Source organism: Tupaia chinensis, unplaced genomic scaffold, assembly GCF_000334495.1.
Source record: "Tupaia chinensis unplaced genomic scaffold, TupChi_1.0 Scaffold000498_1, whole genome shotgun sequence".
Taxonomy (NCBI): domain Eukaryota; kingdom Metazoa; phylum Chordata; class Mammalia; order Scandentia; family Tupaiidae; genus Tupaia; species Tupaia belangeri.
The window spans coordinates 2,361,785-2,373,547 of NW_006160010.1; positions in this window are offsets into that span (position 1 = coordinate 2,361,785).

The window sequence follows — 11,763 nt, forward strand, 5'->3', positions numbered from 1 at the left end:
AATTCTAGCTAAAAATAGATCTTTAAAAAAATACGTAAAATATTTTGACAGCATAGATAAATGCTATGTGTATGTAGAAAACCTGTTACTGCTGTTAACTGACATTCCTCCCTCCCATCTTTTTTTTTTTTTTTTTTTTTGCCAGAGATCCATACTTAGAGGATAAAATATTCTGGAACTGAGAAATCTTGATTATTGATATTCAGTCCCTTGAAGATGTTTCAAAGATACATCCTTTTTATTAATCTTTTATTTTATATATTCTTTCACAGGGCATTACAGTACACATAAATAGCAGACTTGTGAAAATAATTAAGTAGCATGACTTTTCAATGGAAGCATAGTATTCAGCATATAAAAGTAATTTTTAAACTTTATATCTAAAATCACACATTTGACTTTATATTTTTGCTGTTATAAGTGTATTGCATACATTGCATTGTTACACAGGTGTTTCTAGTTTGTCACTTTATTTTTGTGTATTTTTACATAAAAAGTTATAAATATTTATATCCAATATAAAATGCTCTGATAGGATATTTTAAGTATTTAAATCTAAACGTAATTGCATTTAGTTCCAAACTTCTAAGTAGACTAGAAACTTCTCTGTGCATTATTTGTGAAATACAAATTTGCAAAATACTGCTCCTTGCAGGTGTCTCATTAAATTATTATCAATCAGTGTTCTGTTAGTAAGAGTTAATTTATTCAGTCTTTTTTTTTTTTTTTCCTTTGACAAATAGAAATCGGAGCACGGAGGAAATAGAACTTTTATCAAAGTGGAGAGAAAGAAAATTTCGGTTTCTAGTTATGGACATAAATGACAATCAACTTTGCTGACTTTGGTAAGAAGATAATAACATCTTAGCTAAAAAGGAAGATACTGAAATTGTATGTGTCCAGAAATGAGAGTTAAATGATGAGTAAAATAAACAAATACAGCAAAAACTTTTGTCCATTTCTATCTTCTTGAAATTTACTTCTACTTGACTGAAATAAGTATTTCAGGAGATGAAAGGCAGTTTTAATGTCTGCTTTCATGGTAATTGTTATCTATGATGGATCAAGGAAAATAATTGCAAATATCACAAATCTCCAGAGAGTCACACAGGAATACAGACTAATTAGCATGTTTTATCCTGGACTTAGTGGTTAGGATAATGGCAGGCAATTTCTTATATGTTGGTTTGCTTTTTTCCATTTTTTTCTGAAAGAAAAAATAGATTCCTTGTTTTCCACAGACTCACTTTAGACATTTAATCTTTTCTGTATCTTCAGGCTTTCTTTTCTTTCCTCTAACTTTCCAATAGTTCCTGAAGAAAAATAAAAATGAAAAGAAAAAAAAACAACTTTATAAACCACAATTTCTTGGCCCTACCATCCTATCAGATGATCAATATTTAAAGGTACCTCTACCATCTATTGAATTGACTGAAAAAGGTGTATAGTCTCTCATTTTCTTTACCCATCACAAATGGAGAAGGACATTTCAGCATTTTGCTGAAATGGGTGGTATGCTGCTACCACTCTTCTGAAAAGCTTTCATAAGTAACATATCTCTCCAAACTGGCAGTTATTTTGGGGTCTTACCTCCCCTTCTCTATATCCTACTCTCCCTTTCTTGACTTCTGACCATCACTTTCTCTTGCTTCTCTATTATCTTGACCATCTTTTCTCAATCTTTTTTTTTTCTGACTCTCTCTTCCATCTGTTGTTTAATATAGATGATCTCTCCTCAGGTTTCAGCTGCACTTTTCTTCTCATTATTCTTGGTTTTCCTGTAAGAGCTTATCTAATGGAAGTATATCAAGTAGCATCCATTTGCTAAAGATTCTGCTTCTCTTATATTGACTACTCTCCTGAACACATTATCTGTATTTCTACCAGGAGAGGTACACAGCTTGCACTTAAAAAACATAATTAATATCTGTCAAAATTTATTGTTCATCTTGAATTCTGTCTCTAAACTAAAAATGTTAGAATTATCCTTGACTATTTTTTCTCCTTAATATCATACATTCAGCCAGTTGCCAAATTCCAATATATACAATATATCCTTAATATACAATATATCCTTTCATTGATGGTTGATGTTCTAAACCTCCTTAAAGCATTCTATATAAAGACACTACTACTTGATTGGGATGGAGGATCTTGCATTTTAATTTAGCAGAAATACATAGTAACTTGCAATAGTGTGTATAGACATACACAGAAGGAACTTCATAATGTTAGGTGAGGACTTTTATCCAATTTGCCTATTGTTCTTTATCTGGGTTACTAAATGAGTCTCTTCATTTCACTCCCCGTCAGCAAAATTTCCTTCTCTCACCCACCATTCATCCTTCATGTTGCAATCAGAGTATTCTTTCTAAAAAATATGTTGTAATTTTGCTCCATTGATTAAAAATACCTTTTGGGTTCTTATTCCCTAAGCAAGAACTCATAATCTGAGACACTGAATGGGTTTCCTGCATCTGTGCACCTCATGCAAATGAATGACAAGTTGTGTATATATAAGTATATGCACTTCCAAGATAGGGTCAACAGATGCTGACCCACAACAAAATGAAATCCACTAACAAACAACATACACACAAGCTCCTCAAGGTCCAGTGCATACATGCAATTATACGCTGGCCATATTTTACTTTTCCACTTCCTCTTCCTTCTTTTCTTATTAAATAATCATATGAATCCTCTTCCCAAGCACACCAAATTCTCACCATTTCACAGATAATCTGTTTTCTAAATGCTGTTGTGTCTTGGAAGACATTTACATTACTCACAATGGCCTTCCCCATCGCTGTTATGGTCATAAGGTTCTATGCATTGATGGAATTAATCAGGACATTGCAGTAAGAATCCCCAGTATTGTTTTTTAACAGATCCTCCTTGTTTGATATACTTTTTTGTTTAGTTTTGAAGTGTTGTGCTTTGCTAAATACATGTATGATATTATTAAATCTGTGTACGACATAATTTAATCTTCAACTGTAAGATAGGCCTCATGGACCCAATTTTTCTGTTGAAGGATTAGTACACCTTACTTACTTTCTTTCTTCCTTTTTTTTTAAAATTTGCCAGAGGCACTGCGCTCACTGGAGAGAGACAGAGAGAAATGAAGAAAAAATTTCCTTCTCTCACCCACCATTCATCCTTCATGTTGCAATCAGAGTATTCTTTCTAAAAAATATGTTGTAATTTTGCTCCATTGATTAAAAATACCTTTTGGGTTCTTATTCCCTAAGCAAGAACTCATAATCTGAGACACTGAATGGGTTTCCTGCATCTGTGCACCTCATGCAAATGAATGACAAGTTGTGTATATATAAGTATATGCACTTCCAAGATAGGGTCAACAGATGCTGACCCACAACAAAATGAAATCCACTAACAAACAACATACACACAAGCTCCTCAAGGTCCAGTGCATACATGCAATTATACGCTGGCCATATTTTACTTTTCCACTTCCTCTTCCTTCTTTTCTTATTAAATAATCATATGAATCCTCTTCCCAAGCACACCAAATTCTCACCATTTCACAGATAATCTGTTTTCTAAATGCTGTTGTGTCTTGGAAGACATTTACATTACTCACAATGGCCTTCCCCATCGCTGTTATGGTCATAAGGTTCTATGCATTGATGGAATTAATCAGGACATTGCAGTAAGAATCCCCAGTATTGTTTTTTAACAGATCCTCCTTGTTTGATATACTTTTTTGTTTAGTTTTGAAGTGTTGTGCTTTGCTAAATACATGTATGATATTATTAAATCTGTGTACGACATAATTTAATCTTCAACTGTAAGATAGGCCTCATGGACCCAATTTTTCTGTTGAAGGATTAGTACACCTTACTTACTTTCTTTCTTCCTTTTTTTTTAAAATTTGCCAGAGGCACTGCGCTCACTGGAGAGAGACAGAGAGAAATGAAGAAAGTGAGAAAGCACCCCTCAAGGGAGATGGCCACACCTGCAATCCCTACTCCATTTCTTCGACCTTTTGGGATTTAGGATATACCTAGTATGTCTGTCAAGCCTTCAGGTCTGTGACACAAAGTGTGCAAATAGCTACATGGGATCCAACAGCCTTAACCATCATACCATCTTCTGGCCCTCCTACTTGCTTTTTAAAAGAATCCTTAAGTATGGGAGCAATCAATGGTGTGGTGATTAAGTTGGCTAGATCCCACATGGCTGATCATGTGGTTCAAAGCCCAGACCCAGCAGCTTGTAAAACATGCAGGGTGTGCATGCATGTGTACTCAAAATTCCGAGGAGAATAGAAGAGGGGAGATTTCAGCGTGGCCATCCCCTTAGGGATGCTTTCTCACTTTCCCTCTTTCTCTGTCTCTCTCATGCAAGTACACATGCTCTATGGCAAAACAAAACAAAATGAAACAGAAGAATCATTAGTGCTTAATATAGAGTCTGATGCATGAAAGTTGTTCAATATGTTGAATAAATAAATGAAAGTAAAAAATATTTGGAAGCTATTTCTTAGCCAAGACTATATTTCTGACATGAATTCTGATGAGAGGAAGGAAAAAGTATAGTATAAGAAACTGTAGCAATAAGTGACATTATTTGGAATAAATAAAAAAAATTGGGGGGTTATAATTATGAAGCCTAGTTTGATTCAGAAGTGTACAAGGGGACTTTGAAATGTTCATGCCAAAGTAGAATTAATGACTGAATTAATTTTTTGTGCAAAAATTTAAAAATTCTTGCATAATTTTTTCATAGTACACATTCGCCATGTTTTATTTAATATCTCTTGTACTAGGAAATTTTTTTTTAAAAAAACAATGTTTTTATTTACCTTTATTTATTTATTTACTTTTTTTTTAATTTGACCAGAGAGGGACAAACCTAGAAAGTGAGAGAGAGAGATAGAGGGAAAGTGAGAAAGCAAGGTACCAGGTCTGGGACTCAAACTGCGGTTGGTCATATGGGAGTCCAGCACCTTTAACCACCACACCACCTGCTGGACCATGTCCTAGGAAATAATGAGAGAAGAAATGATACCAAGAATCATCTATTAGAGGAAGATAATTGCTTACTGGCTAAATTCTGTTCCAGTAGTTTTTCTCATCTACCATTTCATAAAAATATTTGGCAAAAGACCTGAACAGTGTTAAGAGAAATAATTTTGGAATACTTTATCATAAGTGGTTTGAAAACCTATAAGAAGATACTGTCACAGCCCAGAAGTAAGAAGGTGATAGCCTGGAATAAGATTGTGAAAATGATGAGGACATCACAGTGCCTAGGCATTTACAGGGAAAAATCATTTGGATCTAGTGGGGGTTGAATGTAAGAACAATTGAGAGACAAAATAAAGTTGATACCAAAATGGAGGGCAGAATGCTGCCGGCGGTATTAAGAATGATGGATAAAGTGTGTTTATGTGGCGTGCAGAGTTAAGAAACAGCATAATAAAATCTTTATTGGAGTCTTTGAAAGTCTCAATATAAAATATTGGATAAGCTAATGGGTTAATTTAGAGTCACTTTGTCTCAAAATCAATATTTAATAAGGTATAAAGTTAAGATACTTGCACATCAATAAATGCAAGGGTGATTAATAAAAAGGATCATATGATAGTCATCTCATATATATCGGTATCAATTCTTTATTTATGTTTTAGGCCTGGTACTGATCATCATCTCCTTTAATTCCATAATGACTCTCTGAGGTAGATCCTACTGTTAGCTTGGTATTCCAGGTAAGAAATATGAGGCTTAGGGAGGTTAAGATATTTGTGCAAAATCACAGAGCTAACAAGGGGAAGAAATGGAACTCCGATATGAAACTTTTATGTCAACCGCCATGTTTTCAATTAATATTATTTATTGCTCCCCTCTTAGGCTATTAGATTAATATTTTCACATTTATTTTTTATTTTTTCTTTATTATTTTAATGACTTTATTTTTTAAGAGAGATTTTTGCTATAGGGCATGTGTGCTCTTCAGAGAGACAGACAGAGAGACAGAAAGGGAGAAATCACTCCCCAGGTGGGATGGCCATAGGACAATCCCTACTTCTCCATTCTCCTCTCAGGATTTTGAGCATGCACACACACACACCCAGTGTGAGGTTTAAACCACAGGGTTGGGACTCAAACAGCAATCGACTACGTGGGAATCCAGTAGCATAATCATTACGCCATCTACTGGTCCCTTAATGGCATTTTAATAATACATTTTATATTGACTTATGTCTTCATATTTGATTATGGATTGTGCCCAACTGTTTAGAAAGATAGTATGAAAGAACGCCTGTTCTCTTGCATTGCTGAGAGTTTGTGCTCCACTAAGTTAAGTTTTCATTTGAATAATTTTATCTTATAATTGCAATTTAAATACAGAAATGTGTAGTCCATCTTGATTAATATTTGAATTGTTTTTAAAAGCCATTTTAATAGCTACTTTCTCAAATTCTGTTATTTTTAATCTCAATATTTAAAATTTTATACATCTAGCTTTCTTAAGTCACATTAATATTTGTGCAATTAATGTGTATATTTTGAGTTCATTCTCATTCCAACGTTTCTTTAAGACTAATTATGTTACGTGTGTGTGTGTATGCACGTGTGTATGTGTGTATGTGTGTATGTGCATGTGTGTTTGGAGTTAATAAGCTTAGATACTAGGGGGGAAAACAGTGGAAGATTATACCACAGATAATTAATAAAAATCAATTAGTTTGTTAATGAGTACTCCGTCAGTACCCAAGGTGGCAGAAACCAGCTGGGGGACGGAAATCAGGATCCCTGAGTAGGACATTTAGAATGTTTGAGTCCTGCTGAGAATTTGAGAGGAAATAACTATAAGGAACACTACTTGGGTTAAAACTGGCTAAATTTTCTCTTGAGATTGCAATTCCTCTAGCTAATAAATCTAGTAAAAAAGTGATTCACCTTTAGTGTATGCCATAAAGCATTTCTGAGGCCTTAAGTACATTGCTCACTGCCCTGTATTAAAAACAAACCCATAGTTGTAAATGTCAATGACTAAGAATATTAGAGCCCTTGCATCTTTCTTGTGTTAGTAGAAAAGCTGGAAGCACGCATTACCTCTTCTATGACTTTTTACATTGTATTTATATAAATGGCAAAAGTCAAACATGAGCTGACAGAGAAATACAAAATCTATCTTCCTGGGATGTCCTTGCGTGAAAAAGCAGAAAATTCCAATGATAGCAATTGACCTTCATAGAAAGTTTTTCAGAAGAATCCATTCTTCCCATTGTAATTTTATTTCTGTTAGAATTATTTCTTTTTTATTATACGTAAGCAGGGATTATTTATGGGAGTAAGGTCGAAGAAATGATTCCCATAGGAACAAATTAAGCAAACTCAGTTTACTATAGGGTGACCACTTACAAGTATCTATTTCCACTTTATAATGAGGAAAGAAAAATTCTTTATGGAGAAAGAAAATGACAAAGTTATTCCAGAGCACTCACAGCTTTCTCAAGAATCTGTATGTGCAGTTTATTGTGGATAGCTTGCACAAGTTTCTGGTAATTGTCATAAACCTTGATATGACTGCTAAACCATTTCCCTTCTAGAAAAAAGAACAGAGTCTACAGATGTTTTTGGTATTGGTTCTAATAATAATGCTCTGTATTCTGTGTGGTAGATTAATAGTATGGAGCAAGATATATGAAATTTCTATGGAAAAGTTTTACCTAATAACTCCCTTTGAATATGAGGTAGAGTCCTAGGGGTAAAATATCATTGATTTAACTTACTCCAGTAGTTAACTTTCATAGACAACATATTCCTTTAATTTTTTTTTTTTTCTTTTTTTGGAGAGTTTTTTTTTTTTTTTTTTTTTTTTGCTATAGGGCGCGTGCACTCGCCAGGCAGACAAGACAGGGAGAGACAGGGAGACAGAAAGCGAGAAATCACCCCCAGAGGGGATGGCCACGCTGCAATCCTTTCTCCTCCATTCTCCTCTCAGGATCTTGGGCATGCACGCACATGCGCCCGGCGTGAGTTTAAGCCTCCAGGTCCAGGCCGCGAACCGTAGTCGACTATGTGGGAGTCCAGCAACATAGCCATTATGCTAACAGCTGGTCCCAACGTATTCCTTTAATTACCTGCAGCATTTCTGGTAGTGAAATGAAGAGAGCTTCTACCTTGATAGGAGGGAAAGTACACTGAACACAAAGAAATTATTCTTTATGCAATTTTCGACTATTTTAATTAAACTAAGTTAGTGCTTTTCTTCCTCAAATATACGTATTACAGTTCCTTTATAAAATGCACAACTATATGTTTAAAAACTACATTCGTATGATGAGCAAAAGTGGTATCTACACTCATTTAAGTAAATCAGATTTTGGTTTCTTTTTTAACACTCTCTTAATATTAAGATATTTCCTCTTTTCCTCTAGTACATTTTTTAATTTCCTAGGAGGCAACAGTAATAGTCTCAATTCCATGACCTTACGTTTCTCTTAAAGCAAAGGATTTTTCAAAAGTTCTGGCTTCTGGGTATATATAAATTACAATTATGCTTTCTTTTAAAATGTGTTGTAAAATAAAACAATGCATCTTATATTCATGTTAGGAATATAGATATGTTCATATACACACGTGAGGAAGCTGTCTGTGAATAGATGAATTTTTAGCACATTTACGTGTCAGATTTATGATTTTTTAAAACACTATTTTTCACACTCATTAGTCATGTGATTCTTTCATAAACTGAAGAGAAGTTTTACACATACATATATTTCTTAATTTTTGGAAGTAATGTGAGCCAAAAGAGAGAAACTAGCCTGATCTGTGGGATGTCTGACCTGTGTGTGGAACGACGGGGATTCCCATCTAACCTTATTCATCAGTATGCGGCCCCATGAAAAATGACAGAGATTCCTCAAATTTATTACCAAAAATTTATTGAACAATTTAAAATGGTTAAAATGTAACAAAATAGATTTTTAGCTCCTGGAATGCATTTTATTTTTGGTCTTTATATACCAAGACTTTATATAGGCAATATCTAATTTTACCCTTTTTAGAAGTGAAAAAATTTTGGGACCAGCAGTTAGCATAATGGCTATGTCGCTGGACTCTCATGTAGTTAACTGTGGTTCGAGTCCTGGACCCGGTGGCTTAAACTCACACCGGGCATGTGTGTGTGCGTGCCCAAGATCCCAAGAGGAGAATGGAGGAAAAGGGATTGTGGTGTGGCTATCCTCCTCTAGGGAGGTGATTTCTCACTTTCTCTCTGTCTTTCTGGTGAGTGCACGCACGCTATAGCAAAAACCTCTCTGAAAAAAAATAAGTGAAAAAATTTTAGCCTTTAGTAACTTGTTAATGTTGCTAGACTAGAGATTGAACCAATAAGCTTTGATTTTAAAAAGTTGAAGTTTAAATTCCAGCTCTAACATTGAATACCTGGACAACCTATTTCACTTCTCTGTGTCTTGGGTATTTCATCTGAAAATACAGTCAATAATAGTCTCTACTTGATAGGATCGTTGTGATGACTGAAACAGGATAATGTTTCTAAAGAACTTAGAACTCTCAAGGCCAGCAAGTGGTGTGGTGGTTAAGGTGCTAGACTCCCACATAGCTGACCACGGTGAGTCTCCAAACTGGAGGCTTGCTTCCTCACTTTCTCTCTGTCTTTCTCCCTCTCTGTCTCTCTCTGGTGAGCATGTGTGTCCTGTAGCAAATTAAAAAAAAAAATTAATAGTAAGAAATTAAATAATTTTTAAAAAGACTCTCTAATACATAGTACTATACAAATATTTGCAAAATAAATGATTTAATTTTATTAATGCTCTTGTATGAAAGACTGCCAATTGATGGAGATGATGGAGGGAAATGTCTATTCAGTCAATAAATATTAGATGTTGCATTATTAATTGAACAAATTGTGGAACCCTAGCACTTGCCAGGATTAATATTAGGTACTGGAAATTAAGGGAAAAAATATGACAGAGTCACTGCCCTCAAAGAATCATATTCTGATTGAAGAAGCAGAATCATACATATAAATAAATACTTAAAATACAACATAATTGGTGCCACCAGGTAGTATTGGAAAAGCTATAAATCTTGACTTGACAGAAGGTTTCACAAAGGAGGTTTCAGTAGTGCTTGAAGTATTACTTGAAATATTTCTAATGAAGAAAGAGGAAAATACATCTTTATTAATCGCAGACAGAAAGGGTGGATGGGACTGCTGCATTTTCATTCAGCTCTGCCCTCATGCTTTCTTCTCTGGGGACCAGGTCAGAGGAGCAACCTAATACTGGACATTCCCATTCTCTGGGGCTTGGCCCAAGAACTAGGGTGGGGCCAGGATGTCAATAGAACACGTATTCCACTAGAGGTTACATGGGAATAAGCAGGTTTGTAATCTCTTACGAGAAGGGAGAGAGTGAATAAAACAGAAATTATCATAGGCTTTCAGGGAATTGCAGAAAATTTGATGAGCTTGAAGTACGGACTATAAACAATGTAGTGACTAGGATCAGATAAAACGAGAATGGGAAAGGCTGCCAGATTGTGAAATGGCCTGTGCATCTTGCTAAAACCTTTGAAATTACTAATGATTAAAATCACGTTTTTAGTAGGCCCTGGTTGAAGAGTAGAGGAGGGCGAGGGCAAAGAGACAGAAAATAATGGATTCATAGAGGTTAAGTAAGTTTTTTGCTTTTTTTTTTCCCCTGTTTTCTAGGTAATATTTGTTTTTCTTTTTTGCCCACAGTTATTTATTTATTTATTTATTTATTTATTTACATATTATGCATTCGACCACTGTATGTTATTACAGCTTGTAAGACGATTTTTTCCAGCATGAATACACTGTATGAGAGACAATGGTAGTAGTAGTAGAACTGCATTACAAAATAAGTTTAGAGTGCCTAGAAAATAAGGTAGAATTGACAGAATCAGATGAGTTTTAGAAGATTAATAATAAGGATTAGGATGGATTAAGCACTTGCAGAGAAAGCCAGGTCCCACATGTCAAAATGGGGTTCAAATCTCCACCCAGATGACAACATGCCAGGATCCTCCCATGATGAAGAATTTGTATGACCATGACCAGACTCTGGTGGGGACTTTAGTCTCTCTCTCTCTTACACATGCACAAAGTATCTCATGAATAAATAAATATTTTAAAAAAATATAAGAATTAAGGAAGAAAGTAATACAGTTACAAAGTTTGTAGCTTAGATGACAAAGTCAAAGGGATTTAATGATTTGGAAAATGTGGTTATTATTAGTGAAGAGGAATGGGATTATTCTGTAAATGTTAGGGGTTTAGAGAAGATAAAAGAGGCTTCAGAGAATGGACTTTCTGAACTGACTTCACAAGATGAGTAAGGTCAGTAATGAAGGATTTTCCTAGCAAAGAGATCAATGTATGGGTATACACAATGGCATCTAGAAAACATGCTATATTCAGAAATTTTAAGATCATTGTGGCCACAAAATCCAGGAAAAAAATATTTAAGTATTTGAATCTTAAGATTCTAGAACATGTACTTTTTAGTTTTATATGCCAGAGACTAAGAATTCATGTAAATTGAGAATAAAACAAATGTGATAGAAAGAATTAGGTCTAGAAAGTCTTTTATAACTGGTTGAACTCAGTAAGGTTAAAAGTCAATTAGAAATCAAGTAAGATTTATGAAATGAGTTCTGAAAATGGCAAAAATTATTAGAAGGAAATATTAATTATATAGATTGAAAGCATTTATTTCTAATTATTAAATATAAATCT